Source organism: Anabrus simplex, chromosome 6, assembly GCF_040414725.1.
Source record: "Anabrus simplex isolate iqAnaSimp1 chromosome 6, ASM4041472v1, whole genome shotgun sequence".
NCBI classification, from domain to species: domain Eukaryota; kingdom Metazoa; phylum Arthropoda; class Insecta; order Orthoptera; family Tettigoniidae; genus Anabrus; species Anabrus simplex.
The window spans coordinates 107,676,814-107,694,563 of record NC_090270.1 but is presented as its reverse complement, the minus strand read 5'-3'; the positions used below and the strand labels follow the sequence as shown (position 1 = coordinate 107,694,563).

At 43.0% G+C, this 17,750-nt stretch overlaps 1 protein-coding gene across 2 annotated transcripts in view; it reads right to left on the bottom strand.

Annotated features, from left to right (window-relative positions):
* alpha4GT1 (alpha1,4-galactosyltransferase 1) overlaps positions 1 to 17,750 on the bottom strand; it is a 445,964-nt gene that overhangs the window by 18,747 nt on the left and 409,467 nt on the right. The window lies entirely within an intron of this gene.

The following is a 17,750-nucleotide window of genomic DNA, read 5'->3' as shown; positions in this document are numbered from 1 at the left end:
TTGCTCTCTCAACTCCTAGAACGATATTTCATACAATGCCAGTGGAAACAGTGATAACTTTTATCTTCCAACCCCCATTCACGAACTACATATTCACACTCTTCTGTGCAGTTAGCGACATTGTGATTTTCCTATGATGTTTAACTTGTAATGTTGAATGACGATAATACACATTTGAATCAATCAAATGAGCTGTAACCCTCAGGTAGCTACGGTTAGATATGGAAGATCAAAAATCCCCCGCGAGATTAACAAATTCTGCTTGTTTCAGTTCATCTAATAATTAATTTGACCGTTTTACGTCATACAAATTGTCCCTCTTTTTTTACCGTGTCTAGAGAGCGTGAGAAATGAGAGCTTCCCGCAAAATCTCTTCAGTACAACGATCAAAAACATCGCGACATGTTATCCTGCACAGTCCACTTCACTAGTTTATTCGTATTTTCAGTTTCCATATTAGAGGACACAGAATTCGCTATTAGGTGCTCCAGCGTTGACTGAGAAGATGAACTGGTACAGACACTGATAGATGCAGATACACTTTGGAACGCATGTTTGAGATGATATTGAAGACTACTTGTACTTCCAACATAACATTTTCCCGCAATTCTTACAAAACAACTGTTTTTCTGACTGTCGCTTTACAACAGTCGTTTATTTTAAGTCCGGAAATTCATCAAGGTTTCCTCGCATCGGTTCATTAGCCGTATTTGTAACTGAAGTTCACAAACATTGAATGCATATACACTGACTGACAGAGCAAATGCAACACCAAGAAGGAGTGGTTCGAAAGGGATGAAAGTTGGGGAAAAAACAGAGACGGCACGGACGAATAATTGATGTTTATTTCAAACCGATATGCAGGTTACACAATGCGCACGGCATCGACGCAGTAGGATGTAGGACCACCGCGAGCGGCGATGCACGCAGAAACACGTCGAGGTACAGAGTCAATAAGAGTGCGGATGGTGTCCTGAGGGATGGTTCTCCATTCTCTGTCAACCATTTGCCACAGTTGGTCGTCCGTACGAGGCTGGGGCAGAGTTTGCAAACGGCGTCCAATGAGATCCCACACGTGTTCGATTGGTGAGAGATCCGGAGAGTACGCTGGCCACGGAAGCATCTGTACACCTCGTAGAGCCTGTTGGGAGATGCGAGCAGTGTGTGGGCGGGCATTATCCTGCTGAAACAGAGCATTGGGCAGCCCCTGAAGGTACGGGAGTGCCACCGGCCGCAGCACATGCTGCACGTAGCGGTGGGCATTTAACGTGCCTTGAATACGCACTAGAGGTGACGTGGAATCATACGCAATAGCGCCCCAAACCATGATGCCGCGTTGTCTAGCGGTAGGGCGCTTCACAGTTACTGCCGGATTTGACCTTTCTCCACGCCGACGCCACACTCGTCTGCGGTGACTATCACTGACAGAACAGAAGCGTGACTCATCGGAGAACACGACGTTCCGCCATTCCCTCATCCAAGTCGCTCTAGCCCGGCACCATGCCAGGCGTGCACGTCTATGCTGTGGAGTCAATGGTAGTCTTCTGAGCGGACGCCGGGAGTGCAGGCCTCCTTCAACCAATCGACGGGAAATTGTTCTGGTCGATATTGGAACAGCCAGGGTGTCTTGTACATGCTGAAAAATGGCGGTTGACGTGGCGTGCGGGGCTGCCACCGCTTGGCGGCGGATGCGCCGATCCTCGCGTGCTGACGTCACTCGCGCTGCGCCTGGACCCCTCGCACGTGCCACATGTCCCTGCGCCAACCATCTTCGCCACAGGCGCTGCACCGTGGACACATCCCTATGGGTATCGGCTGCGATTTGACGAAGCGACCAACCTGCCCTTCTCAGCCCGATCACCATACCCCTCGTAAAGTCGTCTGTCTGCTGGAAATGCCTCCGTTGACGGCGGCCTGGCATTCTTAGCTATACACGTGTCCTGCGGCACACGACAACACGTTCTACAATGACTGTCGGCTGAGAAATCACGGTACGAAGTGGGCCATTCGCCAACGCCGTGTCCCATTTATCGTTCGCTACGTGCGCAGCACAGCGGCGCATTTCACATCATGAGCATACCTCAGTGACGTCAGTCTACCCTGCAATCGGCATAAAGTTCTGACCACTCCTTCTTGGTGTTGCATTTGCTCTGTCAGTCAGTGTATATACACCTGCTGCATAACAACCGCACACGAACTGAGGTTTAAGTTACCACATTTTCTACTGTGTTTTTCTGGCAAATGGTATTTGCCCATTCCCATATTACCTAAAATTCCTGGAAATTTCTTAATAACAGTCGCTTCAAGTACCTTCCCCACATCTTTCCATTATGCCGCCTGACTGTGTTGTAAAGGTCCGCAAATATACTACAATAGTATGAGAGAAAGATATGAACATCAGCTTACTATTTAATGACCAGTCCAGCTAAGGCTAACACACCAAATGGCAAATAACAACACAGTACACAGGTTTTGTGCCACGAAAAACAGTTATTTTTCCTTCACTACACTACAATGTTAAGTGGTTCGTACCGGGCGAGTTGGCCGTGCGGTTAGAGGTGGTTTCCCATTTTCACACCAGCCAAATGCTGGGACTGTACCTTAGTTAAGGCCACGACCGCTTCCTTCCAACTCCTAGGCCTTTCCTTTCCCATCGTCGCCATAAGACCTATATGTGTCGACGTGACGTAAAGCAAGTTGTAAAACAAAACAACAACGGTTCGATTAATCGGTTAAATCGACAGCTCTAATTATGATTATTATTATTATTATTATTATTAATTTATTACCTGGGGATTATATAAACTAAACGAGATATTTCACCAGTCACCACTTCCATAGACCTAGGGCGTTACTGTACGGAATCTCCACTTGCTTTCTCATCAGGTGTGGTAATGTGACAGGTTAGCACTTACTACGTGAACCAGACAGTAGCGTCTGTCTCTGGTCTGCTGACGCTTCTGTCTGATTATCTCCGAAATGATGGTTGAGCTGACGTAGCTCCTCAGTCTCAAGTTCCTTCTCCAAAGTGAAGGGCCGTCCTTCACTGACAGAGTCAAGAGCATGAAAGAGAGACGCCAGCTCAGCTATAGTAGCACATTTCTCATAGGACTTGAGCTCATCGTGTGCTGCGTCATCTCCCAAGTATTGACAGCGCGGAGAATTTAATGCTATTTCTTTCAGTCTTGCACGGCCTATTTACTTTTGTATGTAGACATACCTACGGTATTTTCCTGAGATTCAGTACATTAGAATATGTCCACGGTATACCCTGTCCGTCATAAGAAGGGACTGAAGGCTGTTTGGAAACGCGAGATGGCGACCACAGGGCCCCAGCTGAATTCAGATATATCACTTTCATATTTCCTATCCAATCTTTCTTGGCCAATGCCCGTTCTCTTCCAATCCGTAAGTCTGCGAAGGGTAAGAAATATTTCATTTTCACGCCCTTTGTGGTGCAATTTTTTCTTTCGCCGATAAATTCATTCTTCGAATGTTCGGACCTCGTCTATCTGATTACTACTGTCAAAAAAGGACTGATGCCAGTTGTACTTCCTCTCAAAACAATAATCACCACCACCATCATATAGCTACGGTACAGTACTTAATGGGTTCCCCTCACTTGAAACTTAAGAGTGATTCCATACGAAAGGAGCCTCCGTGGCTCAGGCGGCAGCGCGTCGGCCTCTCATCGCTGGGTTCCGTGGTTCAAATCACGGTCACTCCATGTGAGATTTGAGCGAGGCGGGACAGGTTTTTCTCCGGATACTACAGTTTCCCCCGTCATCCTTCATTCCAGCAACGCTCTCCATTATCATTTCATCTATTATTCATTAATCATTGCCCCAGAGGAGTGCGACAGGCTTCGGCAGCAGGCACAATTCCCATCCTCGCCCTAAGATGGGGGCTTCATTCATTCCATCCATGACCCGGTCACTGACTGGAAAACAGGTTGTAAGTTTTCATTTTCATTTCCATACGAGAGATGAATACTAGTATCTTCATCAGTGAGTTAAACAACCTCCTGAGAAGGCAAATATAAGACGACTCTTAAAATCTACAAAAGATGAAGATAATTTTATTATTATTATTATTATTATTATTATTATTATTATTATTATTATTATTATTACGTAGTTACCGTGGAGCAGAAGAGGTGAAAGAAGGTGCCGGGATGAATGGATTTAACTACAATGTCAAGAAAATAATTGAAAAACTTAAACTGAAGGTTATATTTTCGAAAAACAACAAACTTAACAACTTTTCACTTAGTGAGATAACAATGACATTTCAGGTACCAAAATGGCGATTTAGAAACAAGACTTAGAAAAATCCAAGATTTCAGAACTTTAACACTCTTGGGCTACAAGCCCCTAGTTTTACAATTTTTGAGCTCCCAGCACAAATTTTACAGACGAGCATAAATTTCTTCAAAGGGCAGAAATTCCCTAAAATTCATGGAGCACTTGCTCCCAAAATACAACATCTAGCCTTCAAGAGGCATACAGTAATCTTACTTTGAAAAAGAGCTAACAGGTTCTCAGTTTTCCAAGCCTATTCAAGGCAACATCAACTTACAAATTCTGGCCTCTGAAGGCACAACTTACAATAGGAAAATGATTATACAGGGGTATTTAATACCCAACTTACTGGGCCTTCATGTAAAAGGAAAAACGGTTAAATAAATGGCCCGAACACAAATGAATGGAGGCGAATGCTTGCATTCCAAGATATGAACAAAACCTAAAGGGGACTAGGCCGGTGAAGCAGGGGCTATTCCCAAACTATGGAGGTGACTCGTATAAGAATAAATTAAGACATTACGGAAAGGAAGAAAACCAGTTACAAAACGTAGTCACCTCAAACCAATATGAAGGGGAGCTCGAGAGGGTACATCACTCTCTATCCCCGAATTACAGTTAAAGATTTCATGAAGTTATTACATAATCCGGCAGAAGTTACATTTTCAGAAAAGTAGGTTACATAGGTGATGATTCGGACCTTTCCCTCGGGTTAAACTGCGGAGCCAGCAAGAAAGAAAGAACGATGTTATGTGGCCGTTACCTTATAGAAGCTCTAGCAGCTGAAGAAGAGGCCTCTCGCCTCCTGCTTGACACACACACTCAGTAAGGTGACGACCAATTGGCCAAGAGACGAGAAAATCCGCAGTTTATAAACCCTCGGGGAAAGTTCGAGACCATTCAAGATTAAAGTAGCCACACCCCCTGATGTTTATTGGGCAGTTTGAAAGTTACACTCAAAATGGAAGAAGAAGACTGTGATTGGTAGAAAATTAATTACAGAAATTAGGGATTGGCTAGATTCAGTCCGACTCGTTGGCTGAATGGTCAGCGTACTGGCCTTCGGTTCAGAGGGTCCCGGGTTCGATTCCCGGCCGGGTCGGGGATTTTAATCGCTTCTGATTAATTCTTCTGGCTCGGGGACTGGGTGTATATGTCCGTCCCAACACTCTCCACATCATATTCACACAACATACTACACTACCAACCACCACAGAAACACGCAATAGTGCTTACATCCCTCCATAGAGGGTTGGCGTCAGGAAGGGCATCCGGCCGTAAAACAGGGCCAAATCCACATGTGCGACGCAGTTCGCACCCGCGACCCCACAGGTGTGGGAAAAGCGGCAGGAAAAGAAGAAGAAGAAGAAGAAGAAGAAGGGATTGGCTAGATTCAAGACCGGCGGAAAGAAAAGATAAATATTGCCAACCCAAAAATAAATGAACATCAATAAAAAAAACTTATGAATACAAAACTTCTTTAAATCAAAAGTTCTTTCACTTCGCACCAGGATGCATGATCATAGTTTTTTCGTAGTGACATCTATGGAAGAAAGTCCAAACTTCTTGATGAATGGCAAACAAAACAAGTAGAAATACAGTCAGTTCAGGAAACTTCAAAATAACAAAATTACATCATATTTCTGTGGTGACATCTTCTGAGTAAATTTATAAGTTGGTCTAGTTTCAATTTCACGGTTTCCCCAGTAGAGGAGTTCTTTTAGGCGCTAGATTTAAATGCGCGGCGTTTGGGTGTACCTCCCGGTACAATTATTATTATTCGTTACGGCCAACTAAGGAGAGCGTTTTAACTTATTAGCACTTTTTTTTTTCTTCCCGTTATCTCTTTATCATCTGGCTGTGTTTTTACGTCGTTCATTGATCAGTCCATCCGGTATTTAGTTGGGTGGGCTTTACAGAAACGTTGTCTTTGGGAATTAAGATTCTGAATTTTAGTTTTATCTGGAATGGTTTCCTCATTGATGCCAATTTCAATTAGGTCTTCACTAATTTCTTCTAGCCAATTATTATGATTTTTCATTGATAAACTAAGTTTAAAATTTTGTTTGTGTGCCTGTTATAAATTTAAAAAATTATAAAATTGTAATCGCCGTTTCTTGATAGAATCTGCTATTTTTTTTTCTGTTACTTGATAGATTTCACATGATTTCCTTTTAATCTAAATTCCATTTTGGCATTCTGGTCCTAAGATTTTTCTGAGGTTTCCTTTCTTGTTCTTCGATTATCTTTATTCAACATTTGTCACCAATTATAGGCTAATAGTTTCAGATGCATAAAGTGCTCGAACAGGACGTCTGAGTCGTAACGACTCTTCTCTTAGCCTGTTCCTTTCTGTCTGGTCAGATACAGTGACTCCCGTGACCCTCCTGAGGTCTTGTTGCAGTTACCTGGCAGTTGCTGAACGACGCCGCAACGCACAGGATGGTCAGATATCGGTCATCCTGTGGGGTTGTCATGCGTCCACGACCTTGTCCAAACCTCCTTGTGAACTGGCCTGTCTCATTGTAGGGATTCCACAAGCGGTGAATAACTGACGGAGAGACATTGAGATCCACAACAACATGACGAAAATTCCATCCTTCCTAGATCAAAGTGACGGCCCTTGCGACTTGAACCTCATTAAGGTAACTCATGAAATGTGCTGGTTGACGTACAACGTGCTCAGATGCCCGCACTAGTCTGTTACCTCACAACGACACACGGACGTACCGCTATTCACTTCGTTTCGAGGGGTCACCTGAAAGTTTATTGCATGGCTACGCCTACAGATGGAGTATAACTTCGATTTGACATAACCTGAGTAGCTAAGGTCTTAAGGTATGCTGTATGACCATTGGAACCTCATCTACCAAAGTAATGTTCACACACCAGACGTTACAAAACATGTTCCACTAATTTTTTGAACTGTGTATAAGGTATGCTCTTCATTGGTGTAATCATATTAAGAAGGTTGTTAGGAAAGGTTACAGATCGCTTCGCATGGTCATGGGAGAATTTAGTGGTAGTAGTAAGCATGTAAAGGAGAGGACGTGTAAGTCTCTGGTAAGACCGCAGTTAGAGTATGGCTCCAGTGTATGAGACCCTCACCAGGACTACTTGATACGAGAATTGGAAAAAAAGAAATTCAAAGGAAAGCAGCACAATTTGTTCTGGGTGATTTCCGACGGAGCAGTGTTACTAAAATGTTACAGACTTTGGGATGGGAAGACTTAGAAGTAAGGAGACGAAATGCTCGACTAAGTGGCATGTTTCGAACTGTCAGTAGAGAACTGGCGTGGTGGTGGTGGTGATTATTGTTTTAAGAAGAAGTACAACTAGGCAACCATCCTCTCTATAACACTAATCAGAGGGAGAAATGGAAGGGATCCGACACTTCAAAAATGAAGATATCGGTCAAAGAAAGACAAGGGTTACGAAGGGCGTGAACATGAATGACTTTCTAGCCCTCGCAAACCTAATAGCGTCGGGGTCGGGAAAGGACAAGATTTGACCAAGAGAGTCGGATAGGACAGATGAAAGTGAAGAACCTGGCACAACTCAGCTAAGGGCCCCGTGGTTGCCAACCCACGCTGCATAGTTCAGAGCCCGTGGGGCCCCATTTAGTCGCCTCTTACAACAGGCAGGGGATACCGTGGGTGTTATTCTACCGCCCCCACCCACAGGGGGATATTGGCGTGGAATGACATAAATAGAAGAATAAGCTTGAGTGCAGCTTTTAACTAGGAAAGATCATAATATGAAAATAAAGTTGGAATTTAAGAGGACAGATCGAGAAATTCATAGGACGAGAAGTAAGGGGTTGGAATAAATTATCAAGAGAAATGTTCGATAAATTTCCAAGTTCTTTGAAAATATTTAAGAAAAAGCTAGGTAAGCAAAATATAGGGGGATCTGCCACCTGGGCGACAGCCCTGAATGCAGATCATTGATTGATTGACTGATTGAAGGAGGTACTCAGCATATACAGTATGTCTTTCTCTATTGTAGCACAGTTCAACTATGCTCAAATGAAATTTAACAACAGGGGTATTAAATCAATTGTAATATATAGAACAATTTAAAGACTTGGTTGATTTGGCAGCATGTTCAAAGTTGCCTGATCTATACATATTGCACCCTCGAAGTGTCAATACAGTAAAATTTCGATTTTGTGTCGAACATTTTCACGATTTAAATACAATACAGGGTGTAACAATGCGGAAGGTAGATCAAATTTTCAGGCCACATTCCTCAGACATAGAAAAAAATTATACATGGACACGATCCGGAAACGCTTTATTTCCATGTTAGAACCCATTTTCTACAACTCTACATGTTCATGACAAACACACAGGAGCAAACCGTACCAGCATACAACATAATTTTTTCTTACAAGAATGATCAAAATGCCGTTGCACTGAATCCCGGATGAGCTGAAGTGTCTCTCAGTCCAGCTGCTGTGTGCACGTGCCCTCAGGAATCCATCGGTCTCAATAAGCCCTAACATTCTGATCAGAACGGCCTAGATGATGGGAGATACGACAATCCAGCCCAGTGAATTCCAATAATACATCCCCTCTCAAACCTCGATAAATTGGCGAAATCTCTTCTATTGCATAGTACAGGCATGTCGAGTAGTCGACGAGCTTTCCATAAAAGGATTTAGTGTTCCTCTGGAGGCAGAACTGTTCAACTAATCATGCGACTATCTGCTTTAGATGTAACTGGCGGAGGAGTAGTTTTGCAACGAAACAACTTCTTGATGCGTATTTTCTTTTGTCGGCGAGTGTAGTTGTAGTACGAATATTTCGTTAAACAACCTGCGCGGGAATGGCCGCGCATGTGGGGAGGGGCAATCGAAGGGGGCTGTTTCGTCTCCTACTCCTCTCGCTGCCGAGTCGTCGTCTACACATTGTGCTACGCACTGTACGTAGTGGAACACAACGTGTCAACGAGCGAGTTAAGAGACAGCAAACCGGAAAGAGAAAGATCGCGCTAAGCAGACCTCACACACTACCTACATGAGCAAGCCCCGTCGGTCACTCCAAAGGACGTTTACTAAGTATTTAGACTGTAGTGCATTGTGAGGAAACTATTACAGTGTTGTGGCTGTTCACAACGTCACCTATAGTATGTCATGATACCCAGGAGATGAAATATGCCGTTTTCCGCGTCATTCTATGGTAAAAGTTGTCCAAGTTAGGATTTTCCCACCCGCTCCGGGATAAGAATGGCAGTACGCTGACTCGCGCGACCCAACTCTAGTTGCCGGTAATTAGCAGCGAGGCATTGCAGGAGCGCTTGTAATTGAAATTTTCTCTCTCCAACCGCGAACGAGATGAAGAGAGACGCGTCATCACGTGACAGAGAATCTAGGATACTAGCAGACCTCATCCAACGTAAGTGTTCCGAGGTATCTGTGGAACAGCAGAGGTGAAAGAAGGTGCTAGGTGGAATAGGTCTCAACTTACGAAATTAAAGTTAATTTAAAATTTTAACAAAAGTTATATTTTCTTTTCAAGGTAAATAAATAACAGAATATAACAGGTACCAAGTAGCAGATCAACAAATTAAGAAGGTACAATTTTAGTTCGTTACAAATTTGGGCTTCGAGCCCGACACTCACGAACCTTGAGCTATAAGCCCAACTTTACCTATATACCAAGTTCAAAGAAAGGGGCAGAAAACCCCAATCATGCCAAGGAGCACTGGCTCCTGATTACCATATTAAGCCTCCTCGAGGTACACAGAAACCAAATTTAAGAAAGAGCAAACCCGCTATCAAGGTTCAAGCCCATCAAAGGCCACAACAAACTATACTTCAAACTGCCCTCAAGGCATACCAAGAACAGGGGTAATAAATACCCAACCTACTGGGCCTATTCAGTAAAGAAGCAGGTTAATTACATGGCCCAAAATACCAACTTGCCTGGAGGCGTAACTTGCACTCCTAATACACTTTTAAAACCTACTTGGCAGGTAGGCCACATACACAAGGGCTAATCCCATACTAAAGAGGTGACTTGTATAAGAAGACTTTATTACATTAATAAAGGAAGAAACGGTTGTGAAAACAAGATCACCTCAAAACAATAGGAGTGGGAGCTCGAGAGGGTTTAGCACTCTCTATCCCAATTTATAGTTAAAGAGACGAAGTTTTACCAAGTGTCTATTACATTTTAAAGATAGGTTACATGAGAAAAGTTTTCGAACCTGCCCCGAGGGTTAAACTGCTGAGCTAGCGAAAAATGAAGTTATTAAATGGCCATTACCTTATAGATGAACTGCTTCCCGAAGAAAGAGGCGCTTCCCGCCCCCTGCTACATAATCACACTAGGAGAGATGTTACTGAAGTGGCACCGAGACAAGAAAATCAGCAGTTTATATACCCTCGCGGAACATTCGAGACCTTTCATGAGTGATGAGACACACCCACAGCAGTTTATTGGTTACAGAACACAGTTACAGAGCAGGTTGGGGAAGAAAGCCCCGATTGGCCGAAAATTAATTTAAGAAATTCAGGATTGGCTAATTTCAAAACTGGCGGAAAGAAAGGATTAACATTGCCAAATCTCAAACCACAGAACAAAATTTAGCAAAAACAAAACTTATGAATGTTAAATTTCTTCAGGACAGTTCATTCCTTTACACCAGAGTGCGTTATTATAGTTTTTGTAGAGACATCTGTTAGGGAACGTCCAAACTTCTTGATCCAGAGGAAACAAACACAAGTCGAAATAGACACCGTTCAGACACTTCAAAATTACCAAATTTACTGTGGTGACATCTTTCGAAAAACCATTGAATTAATATAGTTGTTAAAGTTCAGGCGTTCTCCTGTAGAGGAGTTTCGACTGGCGCAATATGTGAATTTGCGTCGTGGAGGTGTACCGCCCGGTACAGGCCTCCCCCCCAAAAAAAGTCCTTCCACAGAGTGACACAGAAGAAAACAAAATTTTGTTTTTTTAAAAAAGGTCCAAGTTTTGCTGAGGAGATGAAGAATTTAGAAGAGAAAAATATAACTTTTCAGTGGTCGGAGGTCTCAGAAGTTGTTTGATATAAGTAGAATCCAGTTTTGAAATTTCTTTGTAGTAGCTTTGCTGAAAGGTACTTATGCTGAATAGTTAACAAATCTTGAAGAAAGAAAGAGAATTCAAGGTCTTTTGTGGTTATTAGTTTAAATTTCAATTTAAAGAGGTGAAACCACTACACGCTGCTAATGCTTGACGGCCAGACCTGCCGCCGCAGCCGATGTTTGTACGAGTCGCCCGGACTCCTCCCGTACCCTAAGATACCGCTCTCCCGCACTATGAGAGGGGTAGTCGAGGTGAAGCACGCCGCAGATGCGAAGTTTAGGAAGGAGTCCTCGAGTAGCTGGCGGTTGGTGCGCCGCACATCAGCCTTTGCCGGGAGCTGAACTCCGGCTCGCCGTTCTTAGAGAGTCTTCACAGGAACGAAGGGGGCCCAGTTTCCGTTCAAGTTGCTGCGCGGCGGTTGATGGCTGAGGGGGCACTGAAACAGTAAGATCTCCGCGACAGACTTTTGTTGGAAATTTTGCTTTAGGGTACAGTTATTGTGGTTGAGGCTGAGGGGCCAGCGGCGTGGCAACATTTATTTCATTTATATAGTTATTGCCACTGATGTGGTTTAGCAGGAGGCGGGAGCGTGGTAATGGCCGTAGTGCAAGGACAGCAGAGTAACCATGGGGAAGGTTTTACATAGTATTGGTACAAGGCAGATTCAACCACCTGTAACAATATAAGGGGCAGAAGGCCTTAAAATGAAATAAAAAATATAACCTTCAGGATTCTTACAAAATTGTAAGGACAAAGTTAGCATGGAAATTATACAGATTTCACCTGCGACAGGTGAACCCTACATATCCTCTCGGTGGCTGGGTTACTCACAAGTGTCAAAAAACTAAAGTGACACGCGGCCCATGAAATCTGGGGGCAAGCTTGCCCGCGGGAACACACCTTTTTAAACAAGAATAGATTTCCGACATTAAAATGGGTGGACATCCGTCCATGCTCATATCTATTTCATTACTAGGGTACCAAAAAGAAGAAAGAGCAACTCACTTTACGATATGAAAACACCGAATCCAAAAAAAAATAGAGGGACACGGAAATTCAGTAACATTCTATCAGGGAAGACTGTTATGATACACTCCCGAAAGAATTTAACTGAAGAAAATGAACGGCACCTACTTCCCAGGAGGAATTCTTGAGATGGTAAAAATAAAAGAAATATCGAGAACTTCACAGGGATGAACCTCAAATCGACGATGCAGATGGTTTACTATCGTATAAGAGCCTGCCCCAAAGAAAAGCACAACTCTCAGGAGTAATTAATGTGTAGAACCTCATCGATAAACCCAAAGTCCGAAACACGCCTCATACCGATATAAACGTCCTACCGGGGATAATCACTCAGGGATGACTTAGTTACACCCATGTTACAAGACAAATTACCCTATACAAGTACACATGAAAAGAGGTAACACCATGACCTCACAATACAGACAAGAAATAACACGAGAAGATGCATCAATACCCAAAAGGAGCAACCTACTCCCAATACATCCTCCCATTCTCTTACATCATAAATACCCTAATTCACAAAAGAGAAAAATGTATATCAAAAAGGAGCCTATAACTCCCATACAAGATCCCCAATTACACAAAAATATGACCCTACAAAGCATCAAAATACAAAAGACATCATGGGTGAACTTGAGCAAGAGAACCAGATAGCGGGTCGAAAGAGTAGAAATACATCTCAAATGAAAGCAAAATTCCCCAACCGAGTAGGCACTGTCAAAAAATAGAGAAGAGAGACCGAGAAATGTGTACGTCGTGAGGACGAAAACAGGAAGATCAAAAATCATGACGGAGACCACTTTAAGTATGTTAGAAGATTTACCCCATCTGACACATCACCAACGGGAGGGATATATAAGGTGAAGACACAACAGAATGTTGGGCGAAAGGAACACATACTTCGTTTGCATACCTCTCAATCACGCAACCTTACCAACCAATATGTGCCGCAAAATCAGAGAACCCTACAATCTAGCATAGGAATTAGCCTAGATTCAGATCATGCCTAGAGGAGGCTACAGGTCCCAAGGAACTTAGATTCCACACAACGTAGAAGGCTTCGATTACAGAGAACTAGGACGTAAGCGACCACAGAACGCCACAAAGCACCTTCGATACACGGGAAGAATTGGGCACAGAAATGCCCGACCCAAGAAAAAAATAAGACGTGCAAATAAAATATACACATTTTATCATAGCAGACGACCATTAGACGTGACATCCAGCAAGGCTTAACAGGAGAGATAAGGAAAGGTTGGCCTGAAGGCATAGTGCCTATGTAACATTACGCCGTATTTCCCTCATTCATTCACCACTGCCAACTCGCCAAATTCAATTGTCTTTCAACCGATAATTAATATAAATCGCAAAATACTCAACGGAGAGTCACGTGCAAATATTCATTTGAATCAGAGAATTTTACACACAATTATAAATCCTAGAAGTGCTCTACATAATTGAAAGAACGATAATTACGCCGTAACAAGGGTGCGCCTTAATGGTTACCAGATGTTGGGTCTCAACCGTGGCAACTAGCTCAAGGATTCCCCTAGCGCTCGTCATCATCCACCGACATAGACCAAAGGACGCTTTTAAGATTGCCTGAGAATCCACGAAGCTATTTTAATTAGATTCACTCAGTGAAAATGGGAGTACAGGAGCTACAATCTGATACCCTCTTCGTTACTTACCGTTAAGTATTATCGGAGCACACTTCGAGAAAGTGGTGTTTCTTCCCCCCATTGCTAGCTTCAGGGTATCTTGCATATATAGTACGGAGCTGCAGAACAGACACCACCAGTTCGTTTTCAGTTCGACATCAGTTCGTTACCAGTTCGTCGTGATTTGTGTGTGAGTCCTTTATGAAGAAATCATTCAGTAGTGTGAACAGTGTAGTACAGTGATTGATTAAAGTCTGTGAATGTATGTGGAAATAACCACAATCTGATTAAGCTATTTGCGCGCACAGTGTGCTGCTAACAAATTTAGTAGGAACGGTATGAAACCGCGAAACCGTGATGATCACGGTCCGTGTGACGAAGAGGTAGAGCATCGAGCCTCATATATGCCTAAACTAATACGGCTCAATTAACATAAATAGGCACGCATTTAACTAAGTGCGTGGAGAGAGTGTATCAGAAGCGAACGTGAAATATTTAGGAAAGTGAATGAACGGCTCGTTGTCGGCATGTATAAGGGCAGTGCCTTGTCAGATCAAAGCTCGACTTACACATGACTAAGTGCAGTAGAGAATGTCTGAATTATTGTTGTGTAGTACGAGAGTGTTAACGCATTAGTAGCGTATCCAGTGACGTTTCTAAGTGAACCAGTGGAACTTCAGGACCTAGAGTAGCTGTCAATAAGAAGGATAGGTAGATGAAGAGGGAATAATGTCGGGCTTCAGAGACATGACCGTCATTAGGCTGGGGTGCTTGTGTCATTGAGCAGATCCAACCATATATTTAATCTGTGATGTTTGATATAAACTAACGCATTCACGTGAAATAACTTCCCCTCATTTACATTAGGAGTCTACAAGAACGTTGGAGTGAATGAGATATGTAGCTGTCTGCCGGAATTTCGCCCTGTGTAGCAGAGAGAACAAGACATCTAGCTGCCTGCCGGAATTTCACATGGTATAGCAGAGACCGTCTGGAATTTCGCACGATATCAAGCCGTCATGTTCGTGACTCGCCAGTGGCTCTCCAAAGGACTTCACATCGCTGAGGACATCATGAAGACCGAGTAAATCCATGGGTGTGCCCTCCTGTAAAGCTGTGTTCGTGGTCGCCGAAGGATGAGTACATTTAAATTATTATTATTTGAATGGTGCATCAATCTGCAAAATACAATAGTAAATTTGCATGTAGATATAACATAGGTCGCTAGTATGCTGTTTCAGTGGGATAACAGCATGTATTTGATGGTTTTTTTATAGGAGATGTTTCTTCATGGTTGAGGCAACCATATTTCTTTTCTGCTTATTCACAAGGGTTTATAATGCATGCCATAGACTTAAGACCCTTAGTTTAATTAATTGTGAAGTGTCGTAAAATAATAGGGCGTAAATATTCTATATAAATGACTCAGACCATCACCGATTCACTAGCTAACAGGAGTCATTACAAGTTTTTCAATTTGTTGATTGGGCACTTCACATAATAAGACAGGAAACCACCGTTTAGAATTTAAGACGTCGTAGACATAGACTGAGACATGGAATTGGAATATATATTGCATGCCTATTTAGCCCGGATTGCTTGGAATAACCTGACCTGTGTAGTATATTCGTCTCCAAAGTAACTTGCTTCGGCGTATCGAGTGGAAGGAAACAGCTTATTGTACAGGCTGTGGTTTGGACATGGTCTGGTGAAATGCAGATGAAGCTCCTTTCGAGTTAAATTGATTAGCGTGAAAAATGTGCCGCATCATAGATAAAATAAATAAGGCCGGAGGTAGATACGAGATGTAATAGGTGGGATAAACCGCCAGGAAGGGAATGATATATTCCGCTGTGAAGAGATAGATTTAAAGGGACCCATTGTGTTTGGGCCAAAGGCCGTAGCCGTGTTGAAACACCGGATCCCGTGAGATCTCCGAAGTTAAGCAACATTGGGCGTGGTCAGGAGTTGGATGGGTTGCCACGCGCTGTTGGTGGGGGGTAAGGGAATGGAGGAGCGGAAAGGAACTGGCCACCCTACCGCACGTAAACTCCGGCTCAGGACACCTCTGCGGAGGTTCGGACCTGCCTTCAGGCAGAATAACCCTTACCTTACCTTTGTGTTTGGAAGTGAACCAGGTCACGGCTAACGTGATTTATGGCACCCGGCCAAGGTCGAAACGAGCCGAGCGCTCGCTTTGTTTGTGAAAGAAAGAGAAGTATTATCTGTCGTATTTCCCTCGAGACAACGATTCCAAGTTACCATTTATTATTAACACCACCGATTAAGCTCCAGTATTCTGAGATGATCGATCCCACCAATTTCTTCTTTAACTATTTAAAACGGATAGGGATGCAGATTAGTATATTCATGTCTCAGGAGGTTCACTCCTTGGATACAGTGAAAGTTGGTGCTCACTTTACTACCGACAGATGGCTTGAACCTCCTGCAACTTCATCTAGTGTATTTAAAATGCATATGTTTGTCCATTTATTACAGGAAGTGCAAATTGCACATTTATGAGATATTGGATGTTCGAAGTTGCTCTATGTTTTTCGTACATCGTGTTGCAACGTTGTATATAATGTCATGTTGGTGTATTTGCTGGAATCCTAATGAAACAAGCGTGTGTATTATGCTGCATATTCAGCAATGATTACTTTAGGGAAATGACGTGATACGACCTTCAAATATTTGGAAATGTAGTCATAAAAACGTACAACTTACTTCAGTTCATCCGATGTTAGGGTATCGTAACTTGGTATAATTTTGAATGTATTAATTCTCGACAGGTAAAAAGAACTATAGCTAGTTATGCCTATGGTAATTAAGTGGGCGTAATCGTGATAGGCAATGCGCAATGTGAGAAGTGCAAGTGCAAAGTGTAAATAATTCAAGAAACGCCTCTTTAAGTTTGAAATAATTGAACGTCGAATGAGGTGTAGAGAGAGACTACCGAACATTCAAGACGTCAAGATCACTCTAAATATTATTTGTAAAGTGTATTGCATGGCATATCCATGTGAATAAGATGTGTTTCACTAGTGTAGTAAATTTGTTTTATACGATATAGTCTATCTCCTCGTTAGTAATGTACTGGTGTTCCTCTCATAATTATTATTCCCCTACTATAGAGATTAATAGAAGATTATCGCCCCATCGGACGGTCCATTCAGACACGTAATGTTCTACCGGCTAAGCTAGCGTATTATTCTGGTAAGGGAGATGAGACTTCGATACCGGGCTGAGTTCGAAGCTCATCGGAGGTGCTCCATTCTAATATCATGTTTATGAGCCACGGTAACTTGTTTATGTACTGAAGCCTTGAACACTACCCAAAAATAATGGTCGCATAGTATTCTGCGTATTTCTCGCAGATATACTTTCTGAGAAATAACGGAACCTGTTGATATCATTTTTGTGGGCATCCATGGGGTTTATATCTACATGGGAGGTGAATTATATTTGTATACATAAAATTAAGTCTGATAAAATATTACAGGGGAAGACCATCCAATAGCCTTCGTAGCGTAACGGTTAGTGCTATTAGCTGCCGTCCTCGGAGGCCCGGGGTCGATTCCCGGTACTGCCAGAAATTTATGAATGGCAGGAGGGCTGGTATGTGGTTAAAATGGTACACGCAGCTCACCTCCAGTGGGGGTGTGCCTGAAAAGAGCTGCACCACC